The sequence below is a fragment of the Helianthus annuus genome, chromosome 2 (genome assembly GCF_002127325.2).
Source record: "Helianthus annuus cultivar XRQ/B chromosome 2, HanXRQr2.0-SUNRISE, whole genome shotgun sequence".
Classification (NCBI taxonomy): domain Eukaryota; kingdom Viridiplantae; phylum Streptophyta; class Magnoliopsida; order Asterales; family Asteraceae; genus Helianthus; species Helianthus annuus.
In genome coordinates, this window is record NC_035434.2 from 161,610,695 (window position 1) to 161,628,966 (window position 18,272).

The following is an 18,272-nucleotide window of genomic DNA, read 5'->3' on the forward strand; positions in this document are numbered from 1 at the left end:
CAAGTTTCTAAGCTGCAGGGACTAAAACTGACAAATCTGTCAAACTTTGCCCAGGCGGCCCGCGTGAGATTTTGTGCATTTCTTAAGCGGGCCGCGTGAGATGCCCAGTTCAGAAAAAATTGCAATCCAGCTTGTTCCAGCTGTTTCCCTCTTGTGAAAATGGTTTTTAGCCTTCTATGGGCTGGTTTAGGGGTGCCCAAGGTTTTCTAAATCAGTGGGTGCACTTGTACGGTCCAGATCGAAGCTCGGGATTCAAGGAACGATCCTAACGGCTCTTGTTTTCCTATAAATACCCATTGCCTTCACTTGCAAAAACCCACACTTGATTTTCTGAGATTTCTCTAAGTTGAAGTGCTAGTCACTTCATACCTGAGAATACTTGGGAAATCAAAGCTTGCGGGGACCTTTTGTAAGTATTCTTTCGTTCTTTTCATTCGTTTTCTTCGTTAAAGTCAAACTGCATTTGACTTTCTGCTTTGACCAGTCTATGGTCAACGCAAAGTTCGTTTGAACTTCATAACGTGAGCGTAATCACGATGGTTATAGTCCCTAGTGACTATACCTACTGATTACCACGTTATCTAAGCTCAGTGACGAGTCGTAGCTTCGGCCAGAATGCGTTTTCACACGTATTTTGTAACCAAACTACTCTAGGATATCAAAACCGTTTGTTTTGATATCCAAAATTGTTTTCTAACCTAACTAAACATGTTTTGACATGTTTAGCTCGTCACTTTTTAGTTTTGTGCTTGTGTAGAGTCGTAAGTCAAGCAGACTAAACACCCGCTTAGACTTTCGAACACGACCCGTTTGGTCGATCGTTAGGATCCGACCAAACATGTTTAGTGACCATAGTAGCATAGGGAATAACCTTTCGAGGTTATACCTTATGGTCACTTAGGTTTAATTAGTCGCATGATAGGTAGTTATATGCCTTTAGTAAATTACCAAAATACCCTTTTCATACATAATTGGTAATTTAGCATATGTAACCTAAACTTTTTACACATAACTGATTATGTAACATAATTAAACGTGTATGGGCATATAATACTTGTCATAGGACTAGTTAGACGTCTCGAACGCGCTGTTGCGTGCACGACACGTTAAAGTAGCGTAAGCTACCTTAATGGGTCGCGATGGGTCGAAAACCACTTAGGTTAGGTTCCGATCTAGGATGTAGGCTTTGTTAAACCATATCACATGAGTCCCAACACTCATTTGGTTTACAAGACCTCATTCTGTCCGATCTCCCGATTTAGGCGTTTATTGTTTAACTAGTGGTTCGATTACTAGGAGCTACTTGATCTCTCTAGTTTGCTCGAGTTTGTTGAAGTTCTATTTGATAGAGGATACTTTGCACTACATGTGAGTACATAGTCCCCTCTTTTACTGTTTTCAATTGTTTTGGGGTGATTCATATGTACAAAACGAATTTCAAGGTTTAAACGATGACTTCAAAAACGATTAAGGTGGTTTATACAAAACTAATAACGATTTCGATAAGGTGTACACGACTTGTTGGTTGTAATTACATAACGAATGACATTCATTAGCATTGATCAAGCCGACCAGTATTAGGTTATGGTACCATAGGATCTGACAAATCCCGTTATTGCACTACACCCATGGTTATGTGTGGGGGTTGTGGGTAACGACTGAATCTGATGATTGTTAACTTACCCTTTGGAGGTTTGTTAATGCGAAAACGAGTTGAACAATAAACGAGTCACACAGGTTTGAATGTTATTAACGAGACGACCAAAAGTAGTTTCACTATCAAAACGAATACACTTTGAGACGAGTTAAACGATTTGAAACGTGATACACGAGGTGAAACGAGTAAACAAATTAAACGATTGGTTTTGAGCAATAATTAGCTAATGGGGCAGGTGTAGTATGATAGTATCATGGTAGATGCGCCACTGGTACATCTTATATATAAGTGCTTCTATCATATTACATTGCGCGTCGTTGTTTAGCTCAGCGAGGAAACGATTTTGTAACGATTTTGAAACGATATCACACAACGATGTTTTTTTCCAAGAGTTATAAACTATACGAGCTTTTAACGAGTTTTTACAAGATGTTTTACATGTTAGTTTTCTAAAGCAAATGTTTTTGGGTTAAGAATCATGGCTACGGGGTTTTATAAACTATAAACCGCTTGATTTGAGTTGGTTAATTAAGTTGCAATATTATACTCTTTTCAAAACAAAGTTTTTAATAAAGTATTGCAACACTTAAACTAGCCATGAATTCGACACTCCTTTAAAACCTATGTACTCGCCAGCATTTCTTTGCTGACTAAGTTTTTACATATGTTTCAGGTGTTGATGCTTGAATGACTACTAGGGTGCATGCGTCACATAGGATCTGGACGAGGCCTTAGTGACTTAATAACTATGATAGACGAGATAAAAGTTGTTTGTTCTATGTGTTAAGACAATGTAATGTTTAATATTATCAATAAAACAAAACACTTTTTGTATCCATGGTTATGAAACAATAGCTTCTGTTGCAACACTCCCCGACGTTTCCGCCACGGTTTGTTGTCCTACGTGGTCGGGGTGTGACAGAAGAAGTTGGTATCAGAGCCAATGGTTATAGGGAATTAGGTTATTAGTAATGCTTTGACCTAGACTATAACTTTAGGACCCTAACACAAGTTTACTTGTGTTTAGATTTTTAAAACAATAGCGTCACCTATCCTTAGGTGATAACCACAACGAGAACTCAAATCCGAATCTGCTTCGAAAATTAATCATCCGTTCTAGGATGATTGATTGCTAGGTTTTGAACCCTTCCAGTTTGATTCATATCTGGCTTAGTGCCTTTTGAATTTTCAAAATCTCGTCAAAGTTTGGGTTAAAATAATGTGAACACGTGCAAACTGGAAGAGTGAATGCCTGTACCCTGAGTTTTCTGTCTAAGGTTAGAGTGTTCGTACAAATTCACATAATCGGACCAGTCACTCTTACCTGGGAACTCTTGGGGTGAGTGTTCACTTATAGGCGAGCACATCTTCGTGATGCATTATTTTGATTCATTTACTTTGATTAGTCACCTCGTGTCGTTTGTTTGTCCGAGGTAACGAACAAATGATCGCCTTCCTTGTGCTTTGTCGATACATCTTTTGCTTTTCCTAATTATCAACCTCACTCGATTCTCATATTTCTTTGTTAGACAATGCCTCCACGACGTGAAGCACAGTCTTTCACCATCGAAGAAATCGCAGCCCTGGTCTCTCAGCAAGTGGCCGCTGTGCTTCCCGGTGTTGTAACTCAAGTTCATGAGATATACAACAATAACAATAATAACCACAACAATGCGCGATGTAATTTCAAGAACTTCAATTCCGCTAAGCCTCTGAAGTTTTCTGGGTCGCAAGGAGCAACTGCGCTCCTACAGTGGTTCGAGAGTATTGAGAACACATTCAGGCATGTGCAGTGTCTGAATGAACGAAAGGTTGAATTTGCTTTAAGCGTGTTTGAGAAGCGAGCGCTTACTTGGTGGAATGGTATTATGCGCGATAGGGGTGCCGAAGTGGCATTGGCACAAACATGGGATGAGCTTCGGGCTCTCATGATGAGAGAGTTCTGTCCCCGTCACGAGATTCGAGCTTTGAAGCGAGAGTTTGACGACTTAAAACAAGATGGGGCTGAGCACCGTGCGTACACGGATCGCTTTGAGGAACTCAGTCTATTGTGTCCCACCATGGTTACCCCACCAGACAAAGCAATCGAAAGATATATCAATGGTCTACCCGATTCTATGCTGGATATTGTGACCGCTGTTAAACCCTCTACCCTTCATCAAGCGATCGAGTTGTCTGCTACCTTGACTGAATCCCAAGCCAGAAAGGGTAAACTCACCCGCAAGGTTGACAAGAAGAAATCATCTGATTCTGCGAAAGACAAGAAGAAGGGTAAAGGTAAAGAAGGTGAGTCGTCAAAGAAATCAAGGAAGCGAAAGGGTGCACATAACTTTGCTGTTACGACTCAGGCTGAACAGAACACACCGGCTCAACCTCCTGCGAAAAAGGCGTATGCTGGTACTGCGCCTCATTGTGCTCGCTGCAACGGTCATCATGTTGCACAACAAGCTTGTAAGCAATGCACGGCGTGTGGTAGATTTGGCATTTAGCCAATGTTTGTCGTTCAGGACAAAATCAGGTCGCCCAGGTTCAAGCTCCGGCACAAGGGAATGCTGCTAGATTCCCACCAGGTTCATGTTTTAATTGTGGAGAGTTTGGCCACTTCCGCAACAACTGTCCGAGGCTGGCAAATGCCAATGCGAATCCGAATGCGAACGTCAACGCCAATGTGAATCATGCTCGAGGGCGAGCTTACAATTTGAATGCAAACGAAGCGAGGGCCGACAACGAGGTTGTCAATGGTACGTTTCTTGTTAATAATCAACCCGCGTCTATTCTTTTTGATTCTGGTGTCGATCGAAGTTTTGTTTCGTTATCTTTTGAACCGTTGCTTGCGATACCTAGAACTAAACTAAGGAAGCCCTTATCTGTCGAAGTTGCTTCTGGTAAACCTCTTGTTCTCGATTCTGTTATTCGTGATTGTCAGTTGAACCTTGATAACCATCTTTTTCCTATTGACCTCACACTAATGCAACTTGGAAGCTTCGACATTATCATTGGAATGGATTGGTTAACCAGACACCACGCTGAGGTGGTTTGTTTTGATAAGATTGTTCGTATTCCTCTTCCGTCTGGCGATGTTTTGGAAGTTCGTGGCGAGAAGCCTTCAGGTGGATTGAAGCTTATGTCGTGTACGAAGGCCCAAAGATATTTAAGAAAGGGATATGTTGCTTTTCTAGCACATGTCATCGAGGAGAGAAGCAAAAGGAAGAGTATTCAGGATATTCCTATTGTTCGGGATTATCCAGAGGTGTTTCCCGATGAACTGCCTGGTTGGCCTCTAGTTCGTCAAGTTGAGTTTCATATCGACCTTGTACCTAATGCCAACCCGATTGCAAAAGCACCCTATCGTCTTGCACCATTAGAGATGCAAGAGTTATCGAAACAGCTTCAAGAGTTATCTGATAAAGGATTCATCTGTCCGAGTTATTCACCTTGGGGAGCTCCTGTCCTTTTCGTGAAAAAGAAAGATGGGTCTTTTCGAATGTGTATCGACTATCGTGAGCTTAATAAGCTTACCATCAAGAATCGATATCCCCTATCGTGAATTGATGATCTCTTTGACCAGCTGCAAGGTGCTTCATGTTTTTCTAAGATCGATATGCGTTCTGGGTATCATCAACTTCGTGTTCTCGAAGAAGATATTCCCAAAACTGCTTTCCGCACGAGATATGAGCATTACGAGTTCACAGTCATACCTTTTGGCTTGACGAATGCTCCAGCTATCTTTATGGACTTAATGAATAGGGTCTGTAAACCTTATTTAGATAAGTTCATTATTGTGTTCATCGACGATATCCTCATTTATTTGAAGACTCGAGCCGATCACGAACAACACCTTCGCTTAACGTTGGAACTCCTTAAGAAGGAACAACTTTTCGCTAAATTCTCCAAGTGTGAATTCTGGCTTAAAGAAGTCCAGTTTCTAGGTCATATAGTCAACGAGCAGGGTATTCATGTGGATCCATCCAAGATTGCTGCTATTAAGGATTGGAGTACACCGACGATGCCGACAGAGATTCGATCTTTTCTTGGTCTTGCTGGTTATTATCGTCGATTCATTTCTAATTTCTCGAAGATTGCGGTTCCACTCACTGCTTTGACTAAGAAGAATAAGCCTTTTGAGTGGGGACCCAAGCAAGAAGAAGCGTTCCAAACGCTGAAGCAGAAGTTATGTAATGCTCCTGTTCTATCTCTGCCTGAGGGAAACGATGATTTCGTTGTCTATTGCGATGCATCCAACTTAGGCCTTGGTTGCGTCCTCATGCAACGAGGTAAAGTTATTGCATATGCATCTCGACAGCTGAAAATCCACGAGAAGAACTATACGACTCATGATCTCGAGTTAGGAGCTGTGGTTTTCGCGCTCAAGATCTGGAGACACTACCTCTATGGAACGAAGTGTGTGGTTTTCACAGACCACAAAAGTCTCCAGCATATTCTTAATCAGAAAGAGCTGAACATGAGGCAACGACGTTGGGTTGAACTCTTGAACGATTACGATTGCGAAATTCGCTACCATCCTGGTAAGGCGAATGTCGTGGCCGATGCGCTTAGTCGAAAAGAGCGAGTCAAGCTTCATTCCGTTCAAACTCTATCTGATCTTCAATCCCATGTTCTTCGAGCTCAGCAATTTTGTGTTTCACAAAATTTGATGGGTATGGAATTACGACATCAGCTTGAGCTTAAACTCGAAGCAAAAAGCGATGGTTTGCTTTATTTTAAGGATCGTTTGTGGGTACCAAAAACAAGATGATCTCCGCACCCTAGTAATGGACGAATCTCACAAGTCCCGATATTCTATCCATCCTGGTGCTGATAAAATGTACAAGGATCTTCGTACTAAGTTCTGGTGGCATGGTATGAAGAAAGATGTTGCCTTGTATGTATCAAAATGCCTAACTTGTCTCAAGGTCAAGGCTGAACATCAACGACCTTCTGGATTGCTTGTACAACCAGAGATACCGGTTTGGAAGTGGGAGAGCATTGCGATGGATCTCATCACTAAGCTACCGCGTACTTCTAAAGGTCATGATGCTATCTGGGTTGTTATCGATCGATTAACGAAGTCAGCTCATTTTCTCCCGATTCGCGAAGACCTATCTGCTGATAAACTTGCAAAGATTTATGTTGATGAGATTGTTTCACGACATGGTGTTCCTTTGGATATCATTTCTGACCGTGATGCTCGATTTTCATCTCATTTCTGGAAAACCATGCAATCTACTATGGGAACCCAACTAAATCTAAGCACTGCTTATCATCGCCAAACAGATGGTCAATCTGAGAGGACAATTCAAACTTTGGAGGATATGCTTAGAGCATGCGTGATAGACTTTGGTGGTAATTGGGATTCTCATCTGCCAATGATCGAGTTCTCTTACAACAATAGTTATCATGCTAGCTGATATTCGCTAATTTACACATATTTTAGTCCCCCGTTTTACCCCTATTTTATGCGTTTTCGGCCGTAAAACCGTCATTCGGATACTTAATTATCTACATTTTTGTTTACAGGCCTAAAACAGCATACCAGACAAGATGATAGCGAAAACGAGGACTTTCTGGACAAAACGACGAAGCTGCGAAGATTCTGTGAAGAAAATTGACCTGGGCGTTTGGCACGATCATGCGACCTCATGCATGACCGTGCATATCCGACAAACCAAGAAGACCCGGCAGTGAACCAGGCGTGCAACTCACCGTGCAAGACATTGCAGGCAAACCCGAAAAGGCACGGTCATGCCATATCAGGAACGGTCGTGCGGATCCGACGTTCCAGGAACACCTCGGAGCTGAACGACCACAAGTCAAGGCGTGCAACAAAATGCCGGTGTGGAACGGCCGTGCCAGATCAAGAACGCCCGTGCATATGCGAAGACCAGTCAACGATCTGTGACGTCATGCGGTATGGTGGCCCACCACCAATAATGCTTAAAGTGCACGGTCGTGCGATCGGGAGAACGGCCGTGCAACTTCGAAAAAGCATTTAAACAGAACAGAGCCATTTTATTAGTAACTCTGGAATTTTGGAGAGCTCCACAGGCGATTTTCAGGCTCCGGAAGCATCAGCTTTAGCCCGGATTCAAGCCACATTGCCCGGTTTTGCTCAATTACTATCCGGATTCTTAATCTTGTGCTTGTTTATGGTTGGGTTTTCTAATCTTTCCATAGTTTTGTTAATCTTTCAAGCATTTAGATTAATATTTATGTATTATTGTAGCCTTTGGGCAAAAACACAACAATCCCTTGCTTGATTATAATCATTAGTATGTTAATCTTTGTTTGTAATGACACTGTGAAGTATTTTCTATGATTATCTTTGATGATTAGTTTGCAACCTTGTTATTGATATTGATTTCTTGATTATAAGTAATTGTATTGGATGATTGGTGCTTGGTTAGGTAAGATAGTTGAAAAATGAAGCTTATTTAATCATGTATTAGTAAACTTTTAATTTGGTTAACTAGTTTAACTTGGTTAAAATGTGGGCACCATGATACTCTAACGGGTTAGTGGTTTAATAAAATGTAATTATTGTTAATCAAGAAAGCTTGCCTTCACGGAAGGACTCTAACGGGTTAGATGGTGTTGTTACGAATTCTTGCCAGATTTGTTAGCCTAGTTAGTAGTTTCGGCCAAAATTGCTATCTTGGTGAATTTATGCGTAAGATTTGTAAAATGAACTCGGTTGTGATTTAATCTAGTTTATGCTTGTCTCGGTGGTTGCATTGTGTTTATCGATGTTGCTTTCCTTGATTAAGTGAGGTTAGAAAACTCCTAACGGATGACTAACTTATTTTTAGGAGATTTTCATAGACATTTATCAATTGCACGTTAAAGAACAATTTTAGGTGGTTAAAGTGTGTTTATCGTTTTAACTTTCCGAATGATTGTCATGTTAGGATTCCCGAAAGGGATACTAATTGTCTCGAAATGGAAAATTGACCGAATGCTTCTAGTGCCAAAACTGACTTAGTTGACATGCTATGGTTGTGTATTAAGCAAGGCTATTTATATATAATCTACTATGGTTTATAAGTATTTATTTATGCTTATTTTAGTTTAGTTAAAACCAAAACAAATTATGTTTTTACCGGTAATTTAGTGATAAAGGTCTAGTATTATTTCTCCGCCCATTTCCGTGGATCGATACTTGGTTCTTACCGATACTTTACTACATATATGACGGGGTACACTTGCCCTTTCGTGTGTGTTTTGATGTAAAAGTAATAATCACTTTTATAAATTTAAAACCAAATCGTGTGTAATTTCATTGTAAAAATATGTGTAGTCGCGCACGTACCAAGTTTTTGGCGCCGTTGCCGGGGAATGGCGAGTTTTAGGAACGACCCGAGTCATTGTGTTATCGGTGTATATACTTGTTAATAATTGTGTATATTTTCATGATTGCTTATTTGTTGATTTATTTGTTAATATTTCTTGCTTTTAATTCAATTTATTCATTTTCGTGATTCTTTTGTACATTTGTAAATTTTTATTCTATTTATTTGTTCAAATCCGGATTTATTTATTCATTTATTCTTTGGGTTTTCGGCTCTTAAAAATCATTTTTGTACTAGCCGATTCGATTATGTTCGTTGCTTTAATTTTTATAAAAATTTCGGCCCATTTTCGGATTTTTATAAATTTTACAGCCCATATTTATATATATTCTGCTTCTATTCAGCAAAAAAAAAAAAAAAACAGCATTATTATATTACTAAAATAGTCATTGTGTCAGTTTTTCGTTTGCAGGTTGATGTCCTCAACTCCCGCGCTCGCTATTGCTGAGCCGACTGACGAACCAGCGCATAATCTTAGAAGAAGTAGGAGGTTGCGCGAAAGGTCGCTTGTCATTGCACAACGCATTGCAAATGCAATTGACGAGCCGGTGATTGTTTCTGAAGACGAAAGCTCAGAGGACGAGGAGAGAGTCGTCATGCCAGACGACGACCGACCATTGAATGAAACGAACCAGCCCGGAAGGGCAGGCCTGGAGCCGAGTATCCTTCAGCCCACTATAGATGCACCTAATTTTGAAATTAAATCTAGTGTTATTAACATGGTGCAGAATTCAGTACAGTTCGACGGACGTGAGCATGAGGATCCCGGGAGGCATATCGCTGCTTTTCTTGCTATTTGTTCGACATTTAGGATGACAGGTGTTTCGGAGGATGCGATTCGGTTGAGGTTGTTTTCGTTTTCGTTACGTGACAAAGCTAGAGCTTGGCTTATGTCACTTCCTGCCGGGTCCATCAGGACCTGGAATCAGTTGGCGGAGCAGTTTATGCAGAAATATTTTCCACCTGAGAAAACGAACAAGCTACGGAACCGGATTGTTTCCTTTCGCCAGGACGAGGGCGAGTCGTTGCATGCAGCTTGGGAGAGATTCAAGGATTTGTTGATTGATGTGCCACATCATGGCTTCTCCAAGCGACAGCTGGTTTTGACGTTCTATCAGGGGCTCAGCTATAATACGCAGGAGCGATTAGACGTGAACGCGGGAGGCGATCTTGGAACTAAGACGCCGACTGAAGCGTATGATATTATCGAAAAAGCTGCGTTGAAATCCAGCTCGCGTCGGGACGGAGATAGAGGTCAGGCATCATCATCATCTCGCGCAGGAGTTCATGCTGTGGACGACTACACGGCACTTACTACACAAATCTCGGCTCTTACATCGAGATTCGACAGGTCCCAGATGATTGCGCATGCTGGCTCGGGATGTGACCAGTGCGGAGTGTCACACGAGCCTGGGGCATGTTTTCAGGGAGTCGTATATGAGGGCCACGAAGAAGTAGATTTCGTGAGTAATCAGGTAAGGCCGCAGAACAACCCGTACAGCAACACCTATAATCCCGGTTGGAGAAATCACCCAAATTTCGGGTGGCGAGCGAATGCAGGAAATCAGAACCCATTGGGGTTCACTCAGCGTGCTCCAGCGCCTCAGCAGGGTCAGCAGTACCAGCAGTACAACCAACCCTACCAGCAGCGTCCATATTCGTACCAGAATCAGGGCACTGGGAGTAGCTCCCAGCAACAGGCCCCTCAGTCAAATTCCAAGCTGGAGGATATGATGGCTCAGCTTCTCTCTAGCTCTGAAAAACGATACCAACAAAGCGAAGATCGTTTTCTAGCTAACGAGGGAGAAATGAGGGTCAGAAAGCCTCGATTCAGAATATCGAGAATCAGGTTGGTCAGCTGGCACAGATGATGTCCAAAAGGCCCCAAGGCGGTCTTCCGGGTAATACAGAACCGAACCCGGGCGGGCACGTGAATGCAATCATGACCAGGAGTGGAAAAACTACTGGACCCGTCATATCGGACTCAGCACCGATCACTGAAGCGGTCCCGACTGACACACCGGACGAGGTGCAAGCCAGGCTGCGCCCAGCAAGTACAGCACAAGTCCAGGAGCCGGTCAAAGATTACACTCCTCCGGTACCTTATCCAGGCAGGCTGAAGAAGCAGAAGAATGAAGAGCAATACGGTAAGTTCCTTGAGTTATTTAAGCAACTACACATCAATATACCGTTTGTTGAAGCCTTGGCCCAGATGCCAAAGTATGCGAAATTCCTTAAGGATATCCTCTCGAATAAACAGAAGCTCGAGGATATATCATGTGTGGTGATGAATGATACTTGTTCCGCCGTTCTGCAAAACCGTCTGCCCACAAAAATGGGAGATCCTGGTAGTTTCACGCTCCTGTGTTTGATTGGAAACATGTCTGTTAGCCATGCATTGGCTGACTTGGGAGCGAGTATTAACCCTATGCCGTATAAGGTTTTTACTAAACTGGATCTGGGTGAGCCGTCACCCACTAGGATGAGCATTCGGTTGGCAGATCGCTCAATAAAGTATCCGCGCGGATTTGTGGAAAACATGCTTGTAAAAATCGATAAATTTGTTTTCCCCGTGAACTTTGTTATCCTTGACATGGACGAAGACTCAAGGGTACCTTTGATACTTGGACGTCCTTTCCTCAATACAGCGAGGACGATTGTTGATGTGGCAGCTGGCCAAATCACACTCCGAGTGAATGATGAGCACGTGACATTCGATGTCAAAAGATCGATGCAGCATCCGCAATGTCACGATGACAAGCTTTATTACGTCTGTCATGTGGTGTGACAACTCGAATTTCCAAGATTTCTATTTCGCATTTATTGCACGTTCATTGTTTGTTTAGTGGTTTATTTGCACACTTAATTCATTATGGAACGCTAACGTTTTGATACAAAGAAGTGTATTGTGTGAATGTGTTCGGTTATGTGTTATTTGTGAAAGACTTGTCTAATGCATAGAATTGGTGGTGAAATTGTGAAATTGTTGTGAGATGGTGTGCTTGTGTAAAATGTAATAATTAAGGGTGTGTAGAGTGATTAGTGAAACTTATATGATACTTAACCCTAATTCTTCACTAAATCTCACACAAGAAACAAGGCACGTACTTTCATTCTTTGGTTTTCTTTGGCAATCATCACATCATCATTGGCAAGCTATTCATCACTTTTGATCTTACATCTTCTCTAGAATCGACACAAGGTAAATGCTTATTGTTTAATTGATTGTTGATTGTATCAATTCTTGATTATGTGTTCATGAAAACCCTAGTTTTCATATGACGTTCTGTGATTGTTAATGTGATCCTGATTATTGAGGTTTTGATGAATGATTAGTGATATGACGATAAGATTGTTCGTATAATGCTTGCTTGTAATCATCGATTGATTGTTCATGAGTTCTGCATATATGTAATTAGGGTTTCACATCGTCTGAGAACATAAAATGTAACTGATGCAATCCCTAGGAACTGGAACATTCGTAGTAGGTATGATTGTTTTGGTCAGAGGTTTGTAATGATGTTAAATGTCCGAGTTCTTTACTTGTTTATATTGTCCGACTTTTGAAAATGATATCAAGGTCCGACCTTATTGTATTACAAGAGGTCCGAGCTTTTAGACATGTGTATGGACCGAGTTTTAACACCATATATGGTCCGAGTTTCTTGAGCCACCCTTAGTCCGACTTTGTTAAGGAATAAGGGAGGGTCCGACTTTTATCTAAGGCAAGGGGTCCGAGTTCTTGCTTGATGTTATGGTCCGAGCTTTAGGTCACATTACTTGGTCCGACCGTTGATAATTGATAACGTGTCCGATCTTTAAAGTGTTTTGGGTGGTCCGAATATGTAGAGGAGTTGTTGTGTTGTCCGACTTTTATAAGGCTATAAAGGGGATCCGACTTTTGGCCTTAACCTTAATGTGTCCGAGTTTTTAAACAAGCATGAAGGTCCGAGTTTCCTGTTGTTGATATGTCCGAGTTTCACAAGGACTCTTGAGTCCGAGTTTGTTCCTTGTCCCATGTCCGACCTTTGTGACCCTTCCCCCCCCCCATGTTCTGCCCGATCTTGGTGAATGTTATCTTGTCCGAGTTTTGGTGGGGGAGCTCATGGTCCGACTTTTTGTGTTTATACTTGAGGTCCGATCTTTTGAATGAAACAAGATGTCCGACCTTTATGTGTTATATCTTGTCCGAATTATTACATGATAACCTAACCCGAGTTTCATGCTTGATGCATAGCTTGAACATTATACTTGATGAATGATCTGACGTTGTAGATGAACTGTCTGAGTTTTAGGTTGATTACATGATCCAGAATGTTTGTGATGATACATACTCTAAATTCTGCTTATACTTGAAAAGACTGTGTGATTGTGATGTAAGTTCAGAAATCTGTATGAGAAACAATACACTACTATACCCTACCTGTATGCGATTATATGATACTGTACGTTACTAAATGATACTGTGTGCACGAACGATCCTTATCATATCATGCTGTACACTAAACACACGGAACACAATTTCTTAGATATCAAAGATTTACAAACCCTAATTGGATGCAAACACTTACGTCAAATCATGTGCAATGTACTTAGGTCGTGAGTAACGGACTTAAACACTAATTAACTCTTGAAGCAATAACATACTGAGCAAATCAAGGTGAGTTCACACCCTTACTAAGGCATGGGATTCCCAAGGGCTTGGGAATGGGATTGAAGGAATAAGGTTGAATAGATTCGTACTGGCACTAATACTAGACTACCATATCACTGTCCTCGGTTGTGCAGGACACATACTTACGCTATTCACTGTCCTCGGTTGTGCAGGACACATACTTACGATCTACGTAGACTTATACTTACTACTATCCTCGGTTGTGAAGGATACTTATACTTACTACTATCCTCGGTTGTGAAGGATACTTATACATACTACTATTCTCGGTTGTGAAGGATACTTATACTAAATTACTATCCTCGGATGTGAAGGATACTTATACTTATTACTATCCTCGGTTGTGAAGGATACTCACGTAAAACCTACGTGTATTTATACTTACTACTATCCTCGGTTGTGAAGGATACTTATGGTTACGAATAGTCTAGTGGTTATACAACATGGGAAACCCTCACCAATAGAACGTACTAACGGCCCAGTAGAGCCACCTGTTACAAACGAACTTACTATTACGCACTTACTTTCTGTGAACTCGCTCAACTAGTTGTTGATCCTCTGTTACATGCCTTGCAGGTCGTTAAATTCATGGAGCTTGCACAGGGAGAAGCTGGTCGTTGTGGGCTTGGATCGTGATTGTTTCTTTAAACACTTATGACATTACATTATTAATTATGTTGGGTTTACTTACATGCTTCCGCTACTTAAACAAATGTTTGGTTTTGAACATCAATCATGTCTTGTTGAATTACATTATCTATTTTTATTATTAAATGCTATGTTCGATATGGTTGATGGCTTGATCCTGGTCAGTCACGCTCCCAAGCGGTGATACTCCGCGTGTTGATTTTGGGGGTGTGACATGTGGGGACCTGATTGGCATTACGCAGGAGGGCCACGATTTCGAGCAGCCAGTCTATCAGATTGGTGACGATGGTTCCCAGAGTCCGGAGAGATTTCTTGAAATTGACCATGTGAAAAAGGAGGAAGCAGAGCCTTCGGTTGAAGATCCGACGCCTTTGGAGTTGAAAGAACTCCCACCACATCTAGAGTATGCATTTCTGGACGAGGAGCGTCGCCTACCGGTCATAATTTCGGCATCATTGGAAAAGGATGAGAAAAATCAGCTTCTCGAAGTTCTGAGACTTCATAAGAGAGCCATTGCATGGAAAATCATGGATATCAAGGGCATCAATCCTTCTTTTTGTACTCACAAGATTCTGATGGAAGACGAGTACAAACCATGTGCACAGCATCAGAGGCGTTTAAATCCAAATATGCAGGACGTGGTGAAGAAGGAGGTGATTAAATTGTTGGATGCCGACATGATTTATCCTATTTCTGACTCTGTGTGGGTGAGTCCGGTGCAGGTTGTACCTAAGAAAGGTGGTATGACTGTAGTCTCGAATGATAGGAATGAACTAATTCCTACCCGTACCGTCACTGGGTGGCGAGTTTGCATTGACTACCGCAAGCTCAATGATGCTACTCGCAAGGATCACTTCCCGCTTCCATTCATCGACCAGATGTTGGAACGTCTGTCGGGGAAGTTGTATTACTGTTTCCTTGACGGATTCTCCGGGTACTTTCAAATCCCTATCCCTCCTGAGGATCAGGAGAAGACTACCTTTACATGCCCCTTCGGCACATTCGCCTACAGGCGGATGCCTTTTGGGTTGTGTAATGCACCAGCAACCTTCCAGAGACGCATGGTTGAAATTTTCCATGACATGATCGAGGATTCCATGGAGGTTTTCATGGATGATTTTTCGGTATTTGGGGATTCCTTCGATCACTGCTTGGAAAATTTGAGGAAGATGTTGAAGAGGTGTGAGGAGACGAATCTGGTCCTGAACTGGGAGAAATGCCACTTCATGGTGAAGGAGGGCATAGTACTGGGACACAAGATTTCGCATGCTGGTATGGAGGTCGATCCAGCCAAAGTGGATATCATTTCACGACTTCCGCCTCCCACCTCAGTTAGAGCGATACGGAGCTTTCTCGGTCATTAAAGATTCATTAAAGATTTTTCAAAAATCGCCAGACCCATGACCCGTCTGTTGGAGAAAGACGCTCCGTTCATATTCGGAGATGATTGCTTGAGAGCCTTTGACCTTCTCAAGCAAAAGTTGATTGAGGCCCCTATTTTAGTTGCACCTGACTGGAGTTTGCCGTTTGAGATTATGTGCGACGCGAGTGATTACGCCATAGGGGCCGTTCTTGGTCAAAAGAGAGAAAAGCACTTTCACCCGATCTATTATGCGAGCAAAACTCTTCACGACGCTCAAGAGCATTATACCACGACTGAAAAAGAGCTCTTGGCGGTCGTTTTCACATTTGACAAATTTAGATCGTACTTGGTGCTTTCGAAAACCGTTGTATATACTGATCACGCTGCCATCCGATATCTCTTTAGCAAGCAGGACGCTAAGCCACGTCTGATCAGGTGGATCTTGTTGCTGCAAGAGTTCGATATCGAAATTCAAGATAAAAAGGGTGCGTTGAATGTAGCGGCTGACCATCTATCTCGGTTAGAGCATGGAGACATCATGGACGCGCGTTGGGATTCCATAAATGACAACTTCCCACACGAGTCTTTGATGAGTGTTGAGATATGCGATGAGTCGTCATGGTTCGCAGACCTTGCGAACTACCTTGCTTGCGGGATTCTGATTAAAGGGTTGACTCACCAGCAAAAGAGGAAATTCTTTTCGGATGTCAAGCACTACATTTGGGATGACCCTTACTATTTTCGGGTTGGTGCTGATAAGGTGATCAGGAGATGTGTTTCAGGGAAAGAGGCGACCGATATTCTACACCATTGTCACGAGGGACCTACCGGAAGCCACCATGGAGCCAACTTTACCGCCAAGAAAGTGTTGGACTCCGGGTTTTATTGGCCGACTATATTTCGTGATGCGCAGAGTTGGGTTAGAGCATGCGATGCTTGCCAGAGGGCGACAAATATATCGGCACGTGATGAAATGCCTCAGAACTGGATTCAGGTTTGTGAAGTCTTTGATATCTGGGGGATAGACTTCATGGGACCATTTCCCCCCTCACGAGGTAATAAATACATCCTGGTTGCGGTTGACTATGTATCGAAGTGGGCGGAGGCACAGGCCTTACCCACCAATGATGCCAGGGTGGTCGTGAGATTTTTGAAAAGCTTATTTGCCCGGTTCGGCGCTCCGAAAGCGCTTATCAGTGACAGAGGGACGCATTTTTGCAATACTCAGCTTGAGAGAGCTTTGTCCCGTTAAGGTGTGCATCACCATCTATCCACGCCCTATCATCCACAGACAAGCGGGCAGGTGGAAGTCACGAACCGAGGGCTGAAAAGAATCCTTGAGCGGTCAGTAGGTGCAAACCGCAAGGACTGGTCAGATAAGCTCGATGAAGCGTTGTGGGCCTTCCGTACGGCTTACAAGACGCCTATTGGGACCACTCCCTTTAGGCTTGTTTACGGAAAGGCATGCCATTTACCGGTTGAGTTGGAACATAAAGCGACGTGGACGTTAAAAACCGCAAATCTGGACCTAAAAGCCGGAGGTGAAGCCCGGTTTCTCCAGATTCATGAGTTGGAAGAGTTGCGACAATGCGCTTATGAGAGCTCCGTGTTGTACAAGGAGCGCACGAAGAGGTTGCACGATAAACGCTTGAAGGACCACAAAGAATTCCAAGTGGGCGATCTTGTTCTTCTTTACAACTCGCGGTTGCGCTTATTTCCCGGGAAGCTTCATTCACGTTGGACGGGCCCATACACGGTTAAAGAGGTATTTCCGTATGGGACTGTTGCAATAGAGAACGCGGATGGCGTTATTTTCAAAGTAAATGGGCATCACTTGAAGTTATACGTTGCCGGGCCGACTGAGTCGGTGATGGAGGTCATTGAACTCCAAACCCCGCACACATCATAAGTGTGGGGAGGAGAGAGTCTACGCTGCTGACTCGCGGACCAAAAATGCAGCAAGAGCGTATTTTGCGCTTTAGGGGTAGTTTAGTCAATTAGGATTTATTTTCTAGTTTTAGCTTGGAGTCTTGCTATCGACTCGTCGACAAAAATTTAGCATGAGTCTACGCTACTGACTCGCCGACAAAAATGTAGCAGGAGCGTCTTTGGCGCTATAGGGGCAAAATTGTCCGTTTTTATGTTTTTATAGTTTTAGCGTAATTTAGGTTAGTTAGGTAGTTTCCGTTAGTTTGTACAGTTTCTAATTGTGCCGGGCGAAGGTTCTGTATTGCAATATTGTTAGAACAGTTGGTGTGTCGAAAAAACGGCGAAAACGGCCAAAACAGTTGCTGGAAATGGGTTCTGCAAAAAAATCCGATCTGCAGCTGATGCACGACCATGCCAGGATCTGCACGACCGTGCGATTCCGAGCAACACGGAACAGTGGATCGCACCCTCGGTGCATCACCGAGAAAAACAAAGTCGTCGGATTGGCACGACCGTGCCAAAGGTCGCACGACCGTGCGTCAGGCTGAGGGCATTTTTGTAATTTTGCACATTATATATACCCTCATCTGCTGCAAAATCCCTCATTCGTGAACCCTAGCAACTGCAGCCGTTCCAGAGCGGTTTTTACACCAA